General features: G+C 41.6%; 1 long non-coding RNA gene across 1 annotated transcript in view; it reads left to right on the top strand.

The window, feature by feature from the left end:
- The window catches only part of LOC134171632 (uncharacterized), a 56,386-nt gene extending 36,366 nt beyond the window's left edge, over positions 1-20,020 (top strand). The window contains exons 3-4 of the long non-coding RNA XR_009967692.1: positions 18,668-18,737; positions 19,725-20,020. This is a non-coding gene — a long non-coding RNA (uncharacterized LOC134171632). The remainder of the gene's footprint in view (positions 1-18,667; positions 18,738-19,724) is intronic.
- The last annotated feature ends 1,071 nt before the right edge of the window (positions 20,021-21,091 follow it).

Genomic DNA, 21,091 nt, shown 5'->3' with positions numbered 1-21,091 from the left:
TCGTGAGTCCACCTGAAGTACTGCATTCAGCAGTACAGGGAAGACATGCAGCTGTCAGATGAGGTCCAGAGGAGGGCCACAGAAATGATCAGAGGGATGGAACACCTCTCCTATGAGAAAAGGCTGAGAGAGTTGGGCTTGTTCAGCCTGGAAAAGAGAAAGATCTGGGGAGACCTGGTTGTGCTTTTTGGTACTTAAAGGGGGCTTATAAGAAAGATGGGGTCAGACTTTTTAGTGGGGCCTCTTGCAAAAGGACAAGGGATAATGGCTTTAAACTATAAAAGGGGAATTCAGGCTGGATGTGAGGAAGAATGTTTTTACAAGGAGAGTGGTGAGGCACTGTAACAAATTGTCCAGAGAAGTAGCAAATAAACCATCCCTGGAAACATTCAAGGTAAGGTTGGATGTGCTTCTGAGCAAGCTGTTCTAGTTGAAGATACCCTTTCCTCCTCATTGCAGGGTGAGGTGGACTAGATGACTTTAAAGGTCCCTTCTAACCCAAAGTATTCTATGATTTTGTGTAAGTCTTGGAAAGCTACAAAAAACACAGCTTTGCAGAGCTCTGCAGATTCTGCCTTGTGAAACCCCTCTTGCTATCCTGTGTTCAGATCCTACGAACCAGTGATGTCACTTCCATGAGCAGTACTGCTGATTGTAAATCTGCTTCCATGGTATATTACATTGTGGAAATATTTTCTTCTGTGTAATGTATGAAGGAAAACTGCGTTTAGGTTCAGAAAAAATCCTGGATTGCTCAAGACTAGTAAGTAGTGCAATAACTTGTAGCTTAGTTTGGTCACTTCTGTGAAAACTCTTTTAGGTAAGAAGATACATTCAGAGGGGAATGCAAGTTCATTAACATCCTGAAAAGGAATAAGAGGTATTCTGTATAGGAAAACTTAATAGTTGTTATAGTGAGTGTAATGGAGCTCTACTTCCATGGTGCAGAAATAGAATCTTCCATGCCTTGAAGGAGTTGAAGAGGTCAGCTAATTTCTCACCACCACATAATTATTTCTTATTTTTCTTTATCCCAGTGGATTGCTAGCACTCGTTTTGCCATAATGTCTCCCTTTGCCGTTGGAGTTCAAGATGAACTGTGTTAGATGTGCAGACTTTCATCTCTGAGGGGCTGAGCCACTGTTACTGAAAACAGCAGAAATACTCATTCTGTATGAGTACAGACTATTGTTCCAGCCCATATATCTCTGTAGCCATTTCAAAAACTTGTACAGAACAGTGAATAGCAGTGTACAACCCAGCATGGGCAAAATCAAACACAGTGTGTGTTCAGGGGGATGATCAATAAATGTCTTGCAATGGGGTGTGACTGCTTAGCCATTTTCTGCCTTCCTACTGTTGAGAGTTCCTTTTTGGGGGGGGGGGGAGGGGACAGGAGAGAGGAAAGAAACTAAACTAAATGCCCACTTTTCTAGCTTTGTAGTAAAAAAACCCAGAACTGTACTATTTCAAACAGTTTCAGGTTATGAGTTTACCAGGATCATTTCATTTTTCAGCTTTTTTGTTGCTCATTGTAGAGACTTATTAACAGGATGGTAGACCTTTTCATGCTCTCTTCTCCATGGAGAAGACAGCCTCTTATTCGGGCTCAACTTATCTGTCTGCTTGCACACTGGTCCATCTAAACCAAGGAATCTTTTATTGTATATTGGTGGTTTTGATGTATTCATGCTAAAAGATTTGCGTAATGTGGCTGTTGAACAGCCAACCGTTATCTAGTATTGTTAGGTTATGTAAAATAAATACTAATTGTACCTATCTTTTCATCTGTTACCATGAGTACAGGTGCATATGTTGTGGTTTGTGATGAACTTAGAAATCACAGGTTGTCACTAGCCTGATGAGAACACTAAAAGTAATAAACCAAGGTTTTAGATTGTCCCCCTCCTTCCCCCCACAATTTTTGTTTTACTAAAGGAAGTTCCTGTTATGGTGCATCTCTTTGGAAAGCATTTATCTGGATCTGGGAGGGAATGGGTTATGAGAATATTGGTAATGATCTCTCTGTATGCATGTAATCCCACTCTGGTTTAGAGGGTAGTGCTCTGTAATTATGAAGGCCATGAAGATATTTTTTTCTTAATTGTGTGTGCCTGGCTGGATTGATCTGGTGTACAAAGTTGGAAATAGCTGTTATCACAGACAGCTGACGGAAATTGCCTGTTGCATATACAGTAAGAAAGTGGTGGGAATCTGGTGAGAGCTCAGGTACTCGAGTTCTACCTTACCCTTCCTCTGGCTGCAGAGGAGTGTGCCTATGAGCCTGCAATTTCTACACACCTAGTAAGCTGCTGTGTTATTGAACATACAACCTGATGTAATTTTCTTGGAAAAACTAGGTTATATTTTGACTCCTTTGCCTAAGCACTGCTGGTTTGCTGAGACTAAAACTTGACATATAATTTTTAACTTCTAAAGGTCATTTTCTATTCATTCCTGCTGGTAACACCTAGTAGAAACTTAAAAAAATCATTTTTATAGCATTAGAACAATGTTATTGGAGCAATAATATTAAAAAATAAACTCTATCTGCTTTATCAGAACTCAAAACAACTTCTGAAAAGCTTAACATATACATATAGACATCTGAAAATAATATACTTCTTTCTTCTGCTGTCTTCTCAGGTAATATTAAATGGTGCAAAACAAACCCATGTGATGTTTAGGAAAGGAGAAGACACATTTCTTCTGATGTATCTAAAAGTTACCATGATGGCATTTTTTGGGGTATTGGTTCTGATCTTGAACACAATGAACAAAACAAATGGGGGAGTTGCAATTTCTATCACAGTCTTTATCCCAGAAATGTTTGCAATAACCCATCCTTCTTACCTCCAAAATCTCTTCTATGTAGGTTTTCATTGAACTGGAAAGACTACAGAATTATGAACCCTAACAGTAAATATTAGACTGGAAAGAAACCAGATCACCTTTTTCATTTTAGAATGGTATGTTAAACAAATGTCTGAGCCAGGATTCACATCACATGAAAAACGTTTTATACAGTTTGAGATGGTAATTTTTGTCTATTTCTAATTGAACTGTTTTCTGTCAGTAAAATTGGTTCTCCTCCTCCCTCGCAAGATTCAATGACTGAGAATATGTTAAATTCAAGAAAACTTTGATTAGGAAATTTTGTTGTTTTTTTTTTTAATTTCCCATTTTATTTCAGTGTCGTGGTTTAAACCCAGTCAGGTAATTCGTTCGCTCACTTCCCCCCCCCCTTCTTGCCCTCCCCCTGCTCCCGGAGGGACGGAGAGGAGAATCGAAAAGAATGCAACTCCCACAGGTTGAGATAAGAACAGTTTAGTAACTAAGGTATAACACAGATCACTACTGCTACCACCAATGATTATAATGATAAGGGAAATAACAAGGGAAGAGAATACATCATCTCACCACCAGCCGACCGATAACTCGCCCCCCCAGCCCGACCAAGCTCTGACCGATACCTCCTCCAACCCTGCAGTCTCCCAGCCCTTCCGGCTAACTCCCCGTTACATCCTGGGCATGACGTGCTGTGGTATGGAATACCTCTTTGGTCAGTTTGGGTCAGGTGTCCTGTCTCTGCTTCCTCCTGGCTTCCCCTCCTCCCTGGCAGAGCATGAGGCTCACAAAGTCCTTGGCCAAACCTAAACATCACTATCAGCTCTGTTCCCAAGCTGAAAGTCAAAACACAGCACTGCACCAGCTACCAAGAAGGGGAAAAATGACTGCTACTGCTGAACCCAGGACATTATCCACCCCTTATTCCATACCATTCACGTCATGCTCAGATCCCACATTTTCAATATACCATCACTCTTATCTCGGTGCACTCTTAACTTAGTGCATGGACCAGTCCCTATAAAGCTGCTGCGTCCATCTGGTCCATGTCAGGCTCCATCTCTTGTAACAGTCTTCCAGAGCAGGAGAGACTGTGTGCAGTGTTCACACTCGTGAATAACCTAGGCAATAGTGTCCATTGCTAAGTCCACCCCTCGATCATGAGTCCATCTCTGTGTTGCATCTCTGCTCTGATGGCCTGAAGTGCATTGGGCCCACCAGGCTCAAAATAATTCACTGTCCCCTTCAGCAGTTTCTGCAGCTTGTTGCTGGGGACTCCATACAGCTGCCTTCCATCTCCGATGCTTCCAAAGCACTGGAGGGGCCCAGTGGACTAGATACTTGCCCATACTGTCACATACACCCTGCCACTCCTGGCTGTCCAGCCTTGGGGAAAACCTCTTGGTCCCCCTGTATTGTCGTCTAACCCCAGACAAGACCCAAACCTGACTCTGCTTAACTTTTGAGATCAGACAAAATGGTCGTGGGTAGAACACAGCCTGTGTGTGTGCCAACATGCTGATCCCCATCACAATCAGCAGGCAGGTCCCAAGGACACCCAAAGGCCATTCAAAACCTTCAGAACTCTCAACTGATGCTGCTGTACTTGTCACTGGGGCTGGTGTAGCTGCTGTGCTTGCCGGCTCTCCCACTGCCAGCTTCTCTTTTCCTGAGTCCAGCTCTTCCTCCTCTGCCTTGCTGGGAAATGCTGCGTGGTCTCCTGCATCCTCCTGGGGCTCGGCGGGCGGCTTCCGGGGGATGCTCTCGGCCGTCGCGGGGCTGGGCTCGGCCGCGGGGCTCGGCTCCTCCGCGGGGCTCGGCTCGGCCGCGGGGCTCGGCTCTTCTGCGGGGCTCGGCTCCTCCGCCGCCTTCTCCCGCTGCTCGGCAGCCGCCTCCTTCCTCTCCTCGACCGCCCCGACCTCCCCCACCGGCAGCCGTCCCCTCGCGGCCTCCGGCCCCGCTCCCGCCGCCGCTTGGTCCCCGGGGCCGCTCTCCCGGGCCGCTTCGGCTGCCGCCGGCTCCCGGGGCCGCTCCCCCTCGGCTCCCCGCAGCCTCACGAAGATGGAGAGTAGGGTGAGGGCCAGGACGGTGAAGAGCAGCCGGACGGCCAGGTACAAGTCCACGGCCACGTCCGTCCCACCCTGCTGCTGGAGCCCACCCGTGTTACAAGCCATTGCCATAAAGCACAGTGAGACAAGAGCCTTAGCCCAGGCCCCATACTTGATAAACACTAACACAGCAAATACCGGCTCTACGTAAGTTACAACATTCTGAAGCTGCGAGATCAAGCAAAACAACTCTGAGAGCCAATAAATCAGCATTGTGACGAGTGACTATTAATCCAGTCAGATCTGTCGTTATCTCAACCCTTCGTGCCCCACGTTGGGCGCCAAAAAGAACTGTCGTGGTTTAAACCCAGTCAGGTAATTCGTTCGCTCACTTCCCCCCCCTTTCTTGCCCTCCCCCTGCTCCCGGAGGGACGGAGAGGAGAATCGAAAAGAATGCAACTCCCACAGGTTGAGATAAGAACAGTTTAGTAACTAAGGTATAACACAGATCACTACTGCTACCACCAATGATTATAATGATAAGGGAAATAACAAGGGAAGAGAATACATCATCTCACCACCAGCCGACCGATAACTCGCCCCCCCAGCCCGACCAAGCTCTGACCGATACCTCCTCCAACCCTGCAGTCTCCCAGCCCTTCCGGCTAACTCCCCGTTACATCCTGGGCATGACGTGTGTGGTATGGAATACCTCTTTGGTCAGTTTGGGTCAGGTGTCCTGTCTCTGCTTCCTCCTGGCTTCCCCTCCTCCCTGGCAGAGCATGAGGCTCACAAAGTCCTTGGCCAAACCTAAACATCACTATCAGCTCTGTTCCCAAGCTGAAAGTCAAAACACAGCACTGCACCAGCTACCAAGAAGGGGAAAAATGACTGCTACTGCTGAACCCAGGACATTCAGTGAGCTCAAACTGCTTTGTACCTTCTCTTTATTGGTCTAATTAATTCTGAGGGGTTTGATACCTGCAGCATATTTTCATTCTTTTACATGTCTTCTGGAGCCACAATTTACCTTTCCAAGCTATCCTATCTTCCTTTGCTCTGAAGTTAAATCATTAAATAAAGATTATAAAGGTTTAAAGTAACTCCCTTGATTCCCTCATTAACAGTATCCCCTTGCTTCTCCAGATCACTTTCAGTGCGTGAAAGGAGAGGGAGCAAGGCAGCACTACAGTTCTGTCTTTCCTCAAACCCTGAGGAAGCATATGGGAAGGAAACCCAAGTCTTGCATTTCCCTACAAGCCCTTTTCTGGACCTCCACCTCACAGCTCTGCAGGAAGGATTGAAATGCACGTGAAAAAATGTGGCATGTAGTTAGAAGCAACCCAAGAGTAATGATTACTGTCCCCTGCACAGTCCATTCTCAGCAAGCACAGCAGCAACACAGGAATACAGAATGGCTGAGGTTGGCAGGGGTCTAAGGAGGTTGTCTAGTCCAGCCTCAATGCTCAAGCAGGGCCAACTAGAATTGCTCACTGAGTACATGTCAGGTTTTTAGTATCTCCACAGCTGGAGACTCCACAACCTCTCTGTTCAACTTATTCCAGTGTTTGACCACCCTCATGGTAAATAAGTGGGGTTTCTTTTGTGTTCAGGAGTTTCACATGTGCCAGTTTGTCCCCATTGCCTCAGTTCTGTCACTGATCACAAGCAGCCCAAACTAGATGAATGCTCCGTTGATCCACGCTGTGGGCTCTAGCTGCTCTGGGCCCTGGAAGGCAGCCAGGAAAATATCATTTTGAAGTGATTTGAAACTCCGGTAGAGTGCTACTTAGAGAAAAACTGTTGGCTCCAATCCTGATCTTGCATGAAGCTTCTGCACATAGCTTGGCATGAACAAGATATTTTAAGTAGGCTGAACAGAGTCATTTTCAAGGCCAAGAAGGGAAAAATTAATAGATCTGTAGTCTCTTGATGGGTGAACCCAACTTTGTGTGATTTGAATTTGAGTTATTTCTTGGCAGGGCTAGAAGTGGTATTCTTTTAAAGTATCAGTTAGAAATCATGTGGGAGCTCTAAGGGGAAAGACGGGTCTCAGAGCCCCCCTCCATCCTTAGCCCCTGAACTCTGAGGAGTGTATCTGTGTCACAGCATACCTCCTCTTGATCTTGATCTCCTGATCTTGACTGAAAGCCCTGAACATTCTTCTTTAGGGAAATTGCAGCTGAGGACAGTTTCTGGTTTGTCCCTAGAATGATAAACTTATATAAAAGCTGAAACCACCTTGGGGAATACTGTAGAGGAACTAGGGGAATACTTTGGGGCCTGATCACCCCCTTTCTTCCCATCTTCTGGTCTCTGTAAACTTGGGGATTTGGGTGGTTCTGTACCTTTACTGTTTTAATTTCAATTTATCTTAAAGCCTCTAGTCCACACTGGACTAGAGGAAAGCATATTAAGCTATCCAGGAAGGGGCTATTTTGCTTTTGCTGGCAGAAGCATATTTTGAAGTTTAACTTCTGATGATTGCTTTTAATTTTTTTTTTATTTTTTTTTGTGATAGCTAATTAACAAATGGCTGGCAGCAGAGCTGTTTCTGTGCGTATTTGTCTGAATAGAGCCCTCTCAGCTCTTCAAGAAAACCTGGACAGTTTAGCAACAATTATATTTAGGGAGAAAAGCCTCATCTGCTGCACAGAGTTCAAGTACTGCAGAGTCTGATCCCCTCCTGCCGCTGCTCCAATGACATTTCCTTTCCCAGCACTGCTCCGGTGCCTGCTCCCAGAGTCTTGCATCCCTCACCTTTGTACGTCATCCCACCCAGCTGCACTCCTGCACATGCTTTCCCCTAGCAGCCGAGCCTGGTGTTATTTGTTGCCGAGTGAGTCTCATTGCAGCATCCTCTCTAAGCACAGAGGTAAGTTGCAGGATTTATCTGTATAGGTTCTCTGTGTCCCATTGTTCTTCCCATGTACAGGAGAATAATTACATCCTAGCACAAAAAATTAACAGAATTGGAGCTTTTGTCCTTATCTCTTCCTGCCTCCCTGTTTGTTCTCTTCCTATTCAGTTGTGTTTGAAAGAGTTTTCCCATAAACATTGCAAAAAAAAACCTCCTCTCACTTTAAATCTTTTTTGTTAAATGTTATTTCAAAAAATCTCCACAAATTAAATTCCTTTTCTTTCTTTTTCCTTTTTTTTTTTTCTCCAGAAAGACCTCCACATTTAAAAGAGAAGTCCATTTCGAAGAAAGGAAAAAGGACCCCTCAGGTGTTTGAAATTTCTCGTCAGAAATGTTTTTGGTGCCTACAGTGTTCTCCCAAGAGTCATGGCAGCATTTACCCCTGAAGTAGCAATTAAAGATGAAAACTTAAAGTGGAATTGAACTTAGTTCCCAGGAAAAGTCTGACTCTCTTTTATGATTAATTCCACATATTGTTAGAGAAATAATTTTGCAATCCCCATTATTATAGATTGTTTTTTTATAATGGTGGTATGGCTTTTTGCTAAATTTACCACAGTATTGCCCATATTCATTAGGATTTTTTTTCTCTCTCTAAGAAACATTCCCCTCTCACTGTCAAGCATCTAGTCATTGCAATGAATGCATAGGGGAATTTTTACAGATTCATTTGTAAAGCAGTATGCAAACCCCTCTCCAACAAAGCACCTTTCCAGCAGATGATCTGAAAACACTCCTGATATCTCAGTCACTTCATAAAGAGCAAAATAAGAGTCAATTATTGACTCAGAAGAAACCTGGGAATGTCTGGAAGCTCATGGCAGCCTTTATTAAAAAAATGGCATCGACACAGGTTGTGGAGGAGGTAGCACTAAATCAGGGACAGACTTGATAATTTGAGTGACACAAACAGCATAAAGCATATTCTATGTGTGTTGTGTTTAGGTCATTTACCTCTCAGTGTGCCTGTTAGAAATGTTCTTGTTAAGGAGTACTGGAAAATCTGGTAGATTCTGCTGGATTAGCCCAGCTGGAGTCACCATCGAATGTTATGCACTGCATGCTGTAGAACAGGGGCTGCCCGTACCCCATGTGTAGTTTTTTTTAGTTCCCAAGGAAGCCCAAAGGTATTTGAGATTTAAACCTCATAGATGTCGGGGGGGAGGGAGAACAGGAAGAGAGGGAAACAAAAGTCCCCCTCCCATTAAAATCCTAACAAGGACTTTGTGTGATAGCCATATATAAGTGGACATGCTAATGCATAGGCAAGTGGGGGCTGTTGGGAATGTGATGCAGATCTTGGTGTCTGCACTGCTATAACTTGTTGTGCATGGATTTATACAGGTCCCTTTTCATTTATTTCAGCCACTCTACAGGCAATGGCATAGTTTGTAATACTGACTTTTCCCCCACAGACTTCAGAATAATTTTCAGTCTTTCCATCATTTCTGGCCTACCATTCCTCCTCACCCATTAATGAATTCTGTCTTCAGGCTCAGTCTAAAATGCCGAGGAATGACGAACACAGTGTTCTGAGTTTTGTTTTGTTTCTTTTCAGCACTGTACTTCTTTAAATTGTATATGCACTAAATAGAAATGTCATTTTCTAGTAGGCTTTGAGCAGAAACAAAGCTTAAGTACAGTATACTCAGGTTTATTTTCAGCTGAGTGGGTTAAATAAAAAGTAATCAGCATTTACATCTGACTACTGCTCCAAACCTAAAGCAAGCATTTCAGGGGCTTCAGAGTTGTTTGGTGAAGGCTGAGAGGTATTCTGTGTTCTCTGGTTCTGCAAACATCTCAATTTTCTGAAACAGAAATATCAAGAGAGCATGTCTTTCCTTATGTGAATTCTGACCTGTCTAAAATTCTGACCTAAAATCAGCAGCCTGAGATGCAACTATTGACTGCTTGTGATACAATCTGTATCCTTACACACAGCCCTCTGCTTTCCAGAATAAAGGAGGTTGGGTGAGCTTGATAATGATCCAGAATTTTAGATGTTTATCTGGAAAGAGGCCTTTGAAATTCATAAGCAGCTATGTGGGATATGGTAGAGACTCCTGGTCTGTAAAATATGATGCCACACATTCTGACTTCTTAAAAGCTTTCTTAAAAATATAAAGTGCCAAAAACTTAGAAATTCTGTGAGGGAAAAAGGAAATCTGGGTGGAAGTATCTTTTACATCATTAATTGCATCCCCTGCAAGGATCTATTCCTATAATAGAGGGCATATGATAATTAGCATAAAGAGGCAAACTGCAAGTGAAAAGTCGATGGACTAGTGTTAAAGAGGGATATAAGTTTTCTTTATACTCAGTTGGAAAGTCCTTTTTTGAAGCGTTTATTGCAGAGTTGTAAAAAAATAATCCTTAAGGGAAAGAAACTTCACCAGGAAAATGACGCCTTAAAAGTTGTTTTCCACTGCGTTGCTTGTCTTTTGTCATGATAAAAATTTTCAGTGTGTTTCAGGGTCCATACTTATTTATCCCTTCTTCTACTCAGGAAATGTCAAAAATCCTCAGAATGAGATGGAAATGTCAGCAGTACCATTCTTAACAGGGATTACACCATTCAATAGGTAATAATTTTTGTGCCTCATGGTAAACACAAACTGGTATCTGAAACCCTGCAAACAATCTAAAGCAGGTTTTTACAGTCACCAGTGCCAAAATGTATACACACACACACAAACTTTCCCAATTTTTGATCAGTAATTATAATTAAAGCCAGTCTTTTCTTCTTCTCCAAACAGATAGGAAAAATCAAAATGTTGAGTAGCTTAATTTTCACCACAGGGCTCTTTCAAAGGCTTTGACATTTTGGATGGCAGCCAGATTTTCAGTTGCATTTTTCTCCTTGTGTTTAGTCCCTACAGCTCTAAAGGTATGAGAAAGAACTTATACACAACTCCTTTTAGCATGCCCTGTTTGCTTTCTCTGCTGCTCAGTTAGCAAACTTTACTCAAAGCAAGTTAATGTTTCCAATGCACAGCGGGCTCCAAAAGCAAAGCTTGATTTTTGGCCTTATTTTTTTTTTCTAAAGCTGTCAGCACTCATTCATTCAAGGGCCTGTTCTGTCTCTCTGTGTATATGCAACACGACATTTTAGACTTAGAGTCTCAAAGACCTAGGCACTATTTTTAGAATTCAGAGGGGTTACTTTAAAGATGATCAGCCATTTTGGTTTTTGTCAATGACAATTGTGATTTGTCTTATTGCTAAATAAGGCTTTGCTTGTGGGAATTTGCATGGGGAGTCATCCAAGAAAAACAGGAGGCAGTGGGACTTGCATCAGAAGACAGGTATATTTTTGGGTAGTCCTTGTTTAGCATCTCTCCCTCACCATTATACTTGCCTAAACTTTTCAGGTTCTGAAGACTTTGGACCTGGGTTTTGAATAGACTCTGCCATGATGGAGATGAAGGCAGGCATGGGGCTGTTTGTAGCCAAGAGAAAGGGGATGCAGTGTGGAGGAAGCAGTCAGTATGTGTGCACATATATCCTTTTCTTCTTGCCTTTGAAGTCAGAGGTATTTTGTGTTCCCTTTCCCTATCTAAAAGCAGTTCAATGTAGGCAGGTTCCCTGGCACTGTGGTGCCAAGAGGCACATCTATAAATTTGTGTACATTTTGTTGTATGTGCTTTCTGTTACTTGCCAAACCCATGTATTTCCTGGGCAAGTGTCTGTGGTGGTTAGGATTCTTTAGGAAGTATATATGGAAACTAAAAAATGGATTTTGGGAGGACAGGACTGTGCCTCAAACTTGTCGTTAAGAGGTGTTGAAATAGGGCGGAAATAACCAGTGCAAAGTGCTCACTGCAGTGTGTCAGGAGTTAGAAACAGAAAATTATTGATGCAAGAATGTGGCCTGGAGGAATAAATATATTGGATAATGTCCTATTGGATGATTTTAACTTTGACTTTTAGCTTGGGGGGTAGAGAAGGGGGATTATATTGCTTACATTGCTCTGAGTTATTTGCCTGACATCGATGATGTTTTTCTGTGTCACTGTAGTAAAGAATCACAGGAAGTTTTTTCATCTTGGACAGGAAGAGACCTAGTGCTTCACATTTTAGTATCCCAGTGCTTATGAAATATGTTACAACTTGGCTGCTTCTCCTGAGAAGCCTTAGGAAGCAGCAGAAGTGGTTTGAAAGGCAGGAGGAGAGTTTAAAGTACCAGTGTTAAAAAAGCAGTCTGTGTAAACTGCTTTATAACTTAAGAGTTATGCAAAGCTGTATCTTACCTTGGCCTCATGATTCCACATCTGTAAAGCACTGCAACCCTGCCTTGACACATTTTATTGTATACTTCAGCTTTGAGGAAAATAAACTGGTTGTTAAAATGCTTCTGAAAGTCTCATGTACCATCCCATCAGACTATGGACAAGTGGACCTATGAGACTGTCTCAAGTGAATGTAGGACAAGAAGTCTTGGGGGTTTGTGTGCTTGATGATGTTTGTACTATGAGTGAGGTGCATTTATTATTTTCATTTATGATGATGTATAGCTGTACAGTAAATATGTTTCCCACTACCTGTGACATAGTTACCCAGATGGTTCTCATAACTGATGTGACACAGCCTTACAAAATTGCTGCACTGTCTGGTGTGTAGTCTTATCATAAGTAGTGACAATTGTATCATAACATCTGCATCTTCAGCTTAGAAGGGGTGCTTGTAAAAGATGAGATTGTCAGCTTCTACAAAGGTAAAAATGGGATCTAAATTATAATTCAGTGGCTAAAAATTAATAACTGATCTTCCACATGCTATGCAGTTTGTAGTGTCTTTGACTGCCTAAATCAGAACTCCTTCCAGTGGCTATATACCTTTTTTAGTTTTATGCATGCAAATAATATACAGGAGAATTTGACTGGTACAGAACCCTAAGCTCTGGCAGGAGACAGGCAACAAAAGGTTCTGAGTGCAGTCACAATCATCTGCAGCCTTTCCTCTAAACCACTCTTGAGGCATGGTGTGCTGCCCACTGTCCTCAGGGGTTGCGGGTGGGAACCGTCCACAGCACTTTTGTGTTTCAACACCTAATCCCAGATGGATCCCACATGGCAGGAGGAGGAGGGAAAGTGGAAAAGCTAATGAGAAGAGGATCTCAAAAGCAAACTGCTTTTTATCTGCAAAGGGCTTGATCCTCATTGCACTGACATGTTTTTTTGCAGTGCAAAGGAGGAACTGATGTGTGAATTAGGGCAATTTATGCACATTTAAAGAACTTTATGATTCTATAATTAGATGGGCATCTCTATGGAAAGTACATGTCATCAGCCTAAATAGCAGAAATGAGAAAATGGATATATTTTGTTGTTTCCTCTCTATTTTAGATCCAGCTAAATCTTTCCCTAGATTTTTGATCCTGTGAGAGGTTCTTACTACAATAGCATCCTATTAGAGGGATATTATTATTTTGAGGTGTTTGTGTTTACTGGGATAATGCCACTCTATAAATAGAATGCTTTTCACTTTGTTTTTAAAATAGTTTTCTGCTTTTAATGAAATAGTTTTTAAATAGTTTCTTGCTTTCAAAAGAGCAAAATACAGCTGCTACTGGCATCAGATTAATGCTTGCTATTTCATGATAACTGTAATTAAATTCAGCTAATTTTCCACTGCAATATTTATGGAAAACAAGGACCAGGAGCTGTAGTTCAGCATTTATGCTGGAGACTGTAAGAGCACAGGAAATAACTACGAAAAGGTATAGGACAACGGCTTGAAATGGCCCACAGGGGTCCTAGAGCCTTCCCTTTGCATTGTACTGGCTGATGTGGAGCCAGTACATGCACATCCTCCCTCTTGCCTCTGTTTCTTTTCTTCTGCCATGAAAGATATGTCGGTCATTATAGAAAAGCAGTCTTGAGCTGTGTTGCAGAAAGGATTGCTTCAGACTGTGCCTCAGCCTACACTGCTATGGAGATGCCCCTCTGACTGGGCAACCATCAGGAGGATTTACAGCCATTGTTTGCTTTCAGTTTAAGATTTAAGGAAAGAACAGAAAAACATCACTTCCCTGAAGGGTGCTCTTTGGTGACAGCTTCTGAAATACCCAAGCTCTGACAAACAGATGCGATGGCAGTTCATGGATATGTTAGCAGTTGCAGCAGTGCTACAGCTCTCGCTCATCACATGGATATTAAGTGATGACAAGAATGCCTTCAAAACTGCTCTTTTTCCTGTGTGGTTGTACCTTTCCAAACTGATCATAGGAATTCCTGCAACCAAGTTTTTCACTTTATATGCCTCCACAATGGTGTTGTGGTCTGCAAAAAGGCAGGGAGGTAGTTGTCCACAGGTAACACACCCAGAGAAACAGTCTGGGAGAGGCTGACTGCAGGCAAATGGTGAAAAGTGCTTGCACACTACGACTGACTCACTTTGGTTTTGCTAACAGGTTTTTTGGAATGAACACTATGTACATGTAACAGCACTATGTATCTATCTCAAGCATGAACACAAAGTCTGTTGCTCAAAGAACAAATATCACAATAGACTACTGGGATGGAAAAGTGAGCACTAACCTTGCCAAACAGCCATGGGGTAAATATAAACAATACCCTCTTCCACCAATCATCATCAGCTGTGATCACATTAGTGATACATTTCCCAAGCTCAGAGCTCCAGGGTGTGATCTGTGAGCAAGTCTTTGACGTGGCCTCACCCAAAATACAAGTTTTATTTGTTGTACAAAACATGAATGCATGCCTGGATTTGAAATGCCAGAGCACATACAATTTGAGGCATACGCCTGAGACCTGCCTGTTGTAAAATGTCATCCAGAGCATGCCTGTAAGTATACAGAGGAATGCATAACTCTGGTTACATCCTAGGTGAATAGTTGGTCATGCAGCCGGAGAGATGCCAGGGCATATTGTGTTTGAACATTTCCATAAGAAGCGATAGAGGCTGTGGGGTCTGAAAGGCTGCTGAAGTAGTCTGTATGGTTGCTGTCTCCCAGCTACCAATTCTTTCTCAGTGTTTCATCGAAGATGGTTCAGTGGTTCAAATGTAATTTAAGCCTTGGAACATCTTGGTTAAATTTCAGCTTTGCAGTAGATTTGTAGGTACCAGTTACCCCAGTTTAATGTCAGGATCAAAGTAAACATGCTTAAAATGTTTTACTGGGCTATTTCCTCATCCAGACAAAAACATCCCCTCTAGAGGACAAAAAAACCCACCCATACCCACAATATTTTTTATAATTCTGAAAGGTGTAGAATAGAATATTTAAATTTTTACTTTCAGTCTTAGAAGCTTTTTTTCAGTGCCCTACTTTTTCATGCTTTTTTTATATTGTTGTTGTGTGCAGCTAAGGGAGAAGAGTTTGTTTGTCTTCTTCAAGTTTATTTGGAGCTTTTTATTGACTAATGCCTTTTGTCACAAGTGACTGAAGTACTTGTTTGGTAATAGAGATCAATGGAGATGAAGGTGACATTTCAGAGCAGCATTTTAAAATTAATACACTGCTGTTTATCTGACCATGGAACCTAGGAATACTGGCTCACAGTCTAAGAGCATCATGACCCTGTAACTCCTCTCCCTGCTCTCCTCCTCCTCATGAAACACACATTTACTTTTTACGTTGCTCTTCTCCAATCCAGCACATTTCAAATTTCTTCTTGCCTATTCTAGAAAACTTGTCAGTCTCTAGTCCTGTGAATTCTTTATCAATCAACAGACTTCTCACACTACCAGTGGCTTTTAGTGCCCGTCGGCTGAGGTAAGGCTTTATCAGCAACAGATCAGTGACTTGCTTCCCCAGGGTAACGGAACATTTTGATTTTGCAGGGAGAGAGCCTTTAGAGATGGGGAGGTCCAAGGTCATGAAAGGTGTCACTTCCTTTTATTTTGTACTGGGAAAAGTGTGGTGTTGGCACTGAGCAAATTAAGGAAGTGTGATTTCATGCTTAATCTCTCTCTACAAATTCAAATACAGATAAAGATACTTGTGGAAAGTGCTGAAGTGGTAGACAGTTAAGAATTTAAGGCCCCTTTTCACTCGTAGAAGAGGTACAGTAGAAGCTAATTGTTGTCCTACATTATATACTGAAGCAATCAGTTTCGAGTATATAGTATCATTCAATTCCCAAACACATTTAGGATTTAATCCATATCTTCTTTGCTAAGAAATTGAGGAAGGGTGGCAGCTTTCAACTCTGCAGCGATCTGAGACCACTGTATACTCAAATAAGTTTCAAAGCAGCTGCTAAATTAAAGCACTACCAACGTTGACTGGATTTGAGTAAATGTTTACTACCTTGCATCCAATTACTCCTCTCTCGCTACACATAAGCTTTACCATCTGTGTCCAGAAGTACTGGCTTTCATGGTCTGTTTGCTTGACATCCCGGCACTTAATTCTGGAATAAGAAGGTCAATTCAGATAATGCATTATGCAATTACATATAAACCATGATCTCAGTAGCTTCTGTACATAAATGAAATGAAAACATATTAATAACCTACGATACACTCTGCCGGGTTGTCTTGCATGATGTCATGGCAATGAGTTTAGTACAGACCAAGCAAAACAAAAGACAGATTGCTTTCCCAGAATTTGCTTGGATAATGGAGAAAAATCCACCCTGATCTAAGCTAGCTCCAGCAGTTTCTCAGAAATATTAATGTTTCAAGCTCTCATGCCTTTAATAAAGTAAAATATAATTTATTTCAATGAAAAACAAATTCTCCATTTCTCATCTTCTGGCATTTGGTGCAGCTGATAGCTACAGTAGTAGTTTCAAGCAGAGCATGCTGAGCTAATTATGTTTCTTGATTTCTTGATTGCTAATGTGGTATTTGAGAATCAGTTATTCTTAAATGTCAGTTTGAGAATCATCCTTAGCAGTCTGAATCCCCTAAATGAAGGTCTTGTTTTACCAATATTCCCAGTAAAGAATTACTCTCTCTACTGCTTGTCTGACAAGTGAGACAAATAACAATTTCCAAGGGCTGTATTTTTTCTGCACCACATTCAATCGGTGGGCGCATGGAGACATAGAAACATTTTCATTAATGTTTCATTATTAATCGGTGAAAGATGGATGCAGCACTTGAGGGAACTACTGAATGGTGAATTCCCTAAACAATTTACTGTAGCTTCCTTTAAAGAAGCAGCTCTTTGAAACGATGGACAGCCTTATTAGTGTGACTATTGCAACAGCACAATGACAATGAGCTCTTCTTTTAATGTGCTTGTCATCCTGATAACTGTAAAATATTTGGTAAGGAAATGCAAATAATTGAGGTTTTTTTTGTGGTTTTTTTTTTGTTTGTTTGTTTTTGTGGGGTTTTGTTGGGTTTTTTTCTTCCTCAATTTTGCTAAGGTTCTGTTGGCACAGTATTCATACAATTTTTGGATGATGCATCACATAAATATTACCTTCATATTTTTAGTAAGTTTCCACTTAATATTCTGTTTGTTAAAATACTTCATCTGTTCTTTGGTTTTATATGTATGTTTCAGTATTGCAACACAATAGTAATTAAGCCTGGGTTTCAACTTAAACAGAGACATTTCCAGACATCCTGCCGTGAGGGTCTACCATGAGGAATCCTCCCCCTTGGAGGAGGAAAGCCTCACTGACTGCTGTTCAGAAAACCAGCAGCTTTTATTTCTAAACTTGCCCTAGGCATGCAGCTGAGAATTGTGCAAGGTCTCAAATAACAATAGCAATGACTCTGAGGTACAGAGCCATATCTGTATAGCAAAAGGGGAGGGAGTGAAAATGAGTCCCTGATTGCTGTCATGAAAGTACATGAATAAAGTTTTGAACAGAAATCTGTATGTGTAACTTGTTTTCCAGTCTTTGCTATAAATCTGCCTATTTGGGAGTCTGTAAGGATTGGTTATGGGAATAGTGAAAGAATTCAATTACTCTTGTAGGCGGAACTCTTGATTTTTACAAACTTTTCAGAAAATACCTTGATTACTTACAGAAATCTTTTCTCACTGTGAGGAAAGAGCCTTTGTGCTACCACCAGCAGTAATAGAGATGATGGGGGAAGCAGACTTATGTAGGAAACAGGCCATACTTCTTTGCTGCCTTAGTTGCATTGGCACCTCTAGGCAATAATAGATTGATGGGATGTGACAGATGGAGCTGTCATAAAACAGTAAACCACAGGGGTATTACTCCTTGTGGTCCTGATGTACGCCAAATCCCCCTTCTCTGCCCATCAGTTAACCAGCTAGCAGCATAGCTCTATAGTCTGGAATACAGTCACAGTCTGCCTGGGCCAGACAGGGTGAGCTCTGCCTTTTTGCAGGAGATCATGGCCTGAGTTTAGGGTTATCCTGGCATCACAAGTGAAGGTGATGGCCAAAGTAGCTCTTCAACATCTCGTGCACGTTACTGGGTGCTGAAGACAGAAGAATCTACTCTTCAGTCTCAGTTTATTCCAATGCAGCTTCCTGAAACTTTAGCTTGTCTCTTGGTTAAGCTATGTTTCTCAAACACTGCTGTTTGCTCTTCTTGTGTGTCTCTGGTTGGGTGCTACCTGACTTGCTTTATTTCTTCTCAGCTGATTCTTATAAGCGTCTTGGTTTCCTTGGGAGAATTTGTTCATACTGAGATTTGACATGGGGGAAGTATCCCATTATCCTGTTGCTCAGTCAAGTAATGTTCAGGCATGAAATGCCCAATTCTGCAGATCTGTAACCATTTTTATCTCTTTGGATGAAAATATTTGGGAGTGGAGAAACTGAGGAATGCAGTTAAATTGAAAATATGGCAGTCTATTCTCATCCAACATGGTATAAAATTGACTGAATGAAAATAAAATAGCACATCTTTTTGCCTAGTTTTGTCTCTCATAGGATTTACTTTCTCAGCAATGAAAATCAAATCAGACACATCCATGAGACCATTTACTGCTTTCAGCTCAAATGGGAAGGACAGCAGGTTAGAACTGGTATATTTATTTTCTGTTTAATTCTCAGGAGCAAGTTACAAACCTGGGACTTACCATGACTGACATAGCAAGTCATTAGATAATTACATGGAAAACCCTTTTATTGAAACATCTGTGTTAATATGTGCATGCTAAACAGAATTTTAATAGGCTGTGAATCTAACTCTCTAAGCTTTAATTTGGTAGCAGTGAAACTTAAAGCATTTTCAGCATTATTTCAAAAACACTTTAAACAAATCTCATTACAGGTCAAGAGCTTTTGGAGAGACATTATCTTGCTTTCCCATCAAAGCAAATGTTTGACAAAACTCTTGTTATGACATAAAGCATATGCACAGTTTCAAACTATGATGTCTGTGAGTCCTCTTTAGTTTCACCCTTCCCCTCCAGTTCCCTCTTCCCCTTTCTGCCAGGTCATCAACTCGTTCCTTTCACTCTAGTTCCTCTAGCATATCTTATTTATTTCCCCTGACTGAAGACGGATCAAGCCTCCGTGTAGTTATTTTGATGCTTCACCAGGCATTACCCTTCCAGGTATCTTAGTCAGCTAAGTTCCAGCCTGCAGACTTTTGGTCTTTTCCCAGGCCTGTATCCCAAGAAGTCCTGGTCTCATAGACTATTCTGACATTAGCAAATGAGTACAGCTCAAAGGACCAAATCTGTAAAGGACAGCAGTTGGTATACAGCTGCTGGATGACATCCAGACACTACATGTTTTAGAAGATCTTGCTTTGGGCAAGTTCTAGTCTGGTCCTGTGGTGACCAGCTGAAGCACACCTTTCAGTTTAAAGCAAACATAGGTGCCCCACGTCATTCCCGGCTTTGCACTTAAGTATCTGTTCTTTCCATTATCCTTTCATCTGGTCAAGGGGGGCTTTTTCTATCTCCTGTTTATTTGCACTTAATGAGTATATCCCTTCCTGATGTGAACTCTCCTGGCTTAATCTTTCTTCTCCCCACTGCCTGAATTCCCACAGGAAGAGAAGGATATGCCCTTCTAGCTTGACACTTGTCAGGAAAGTCCTCAAACCTCATGAATACAGGGAAAAAGGTATAAAATGTTTACATATGGCAAGAAGAGTCAAGGATCGTTGGGAACTGTGCCTTGTGTGAAAGTCACAGCGTCATCATTCTTTATGGGTTACAGCCATATTCAGTTACTTTGCTTTTCAGAACAATTGTTGAAATCTTTTGATGTCTGCCATATAACAATTTTGTTCTTATTTCTTTGTCTTTAGTTTCCTAACCACATATTGTAAATTTGTGAAACAAAGCTTCCAAACCTCGAAACAAAATTTCTTCCTTTTCTTTGGTTCTGCTTGTGGGAATGGAAGATTTATATGACTCGAAGAAACATATTCTGCAACAACCATTAAATAAAACTCACAAAGTGGCATCACTGTGTAAAACATATACACGTTACATTTACTGCATTAGCCAATATCCAAAGAAAACTGAGGGACAAAAAAAGACGCATTTTTTTATGAAATCTACTTCTAAATAATACCTTTGATATGAAGAAAAATTTTCTGAATCATCACTTTCATACAGAGATGTGAACATGAGGCAATTATACAAACATGTAAGCTAAAATAACCTCTAGCTTTCCACGCATAACAGAAACCAATTAGAAATATTAAAACTTATTAGGCCAATACTAGCCATGAGACAATGACAATCAAAATAGTCATAGACAAGAAAAACCATGTATCATCTTCTTATTAGTAAGATTTTTTAAAATCTGTATTGATTTTCTGTAGTTAAATTTTCTTTGTGGCCAAAGAGGCAATGAGAAATAGAAAACAGACTTGATCCTTGTCTCAAGGAGTCTCCAACTGTAAGTGCTAGGTCTTACATTGGCTTACAGACATAAATAAATAAAATATCAGGTTGAATTGTTTGCTGTGTAAAAGAGTTATTCCTCCTGGGGTGAATTCTTTGGGAGAGGAATGATGCACTGGATGCACCTCGCAGGGGTCATGCACAGCCCAGCAGTACAGCTGCTCCCCTGCCCATGGCCACCACCTGAAAGAAGGAGGGAGGAATGTGTGCCTAATGCTGTCTTTCCTAATGCAGATGAACTGCCACCTTTACTCAATTTTAATGCTATTCAGACTAAGTTACCTTTTCCAGTGTCCCCTTCCCTGCTCTCATGTTTCTAGTTTCAGCATCTCAGACACCAAATGGTCTGTTGAAAGAAATCATGAAGTCTAGTCTACTGCTGCTTGTGCATTGCCTTGTGGATGGTAGTAGGGCCCACGTTTGCCATAGCCATCATCATCTGAAACCAAAATCTTTCAGGGTTATGTAATGTCTCAGTGCTGCTTCTTTGTTCAACAAAGCC

This window comes from Pezoporus occidentalis, unplaced genomic scaffold (assembly GCF_034315485.1).
Source record: "Pezoporus occidentalis ecotype Australia unplaced genomic scaffold, CSIRO_AGI_Poc_V1 ctg41, whole genome shotgun sequence".
In the NCBI taxonomy this organism is placed as follows: Eukaryota; Metazoa; Chordata; class Aves; order Psittaciformes; family Psittacidae; genus Pezoporus; species Pezoporus occidentalis.
The sequence above is the reverse complement of the archived record's forward strand: the minus strand, read 5'-3'. Positions and strand labels throughout refer to the sequence as shown.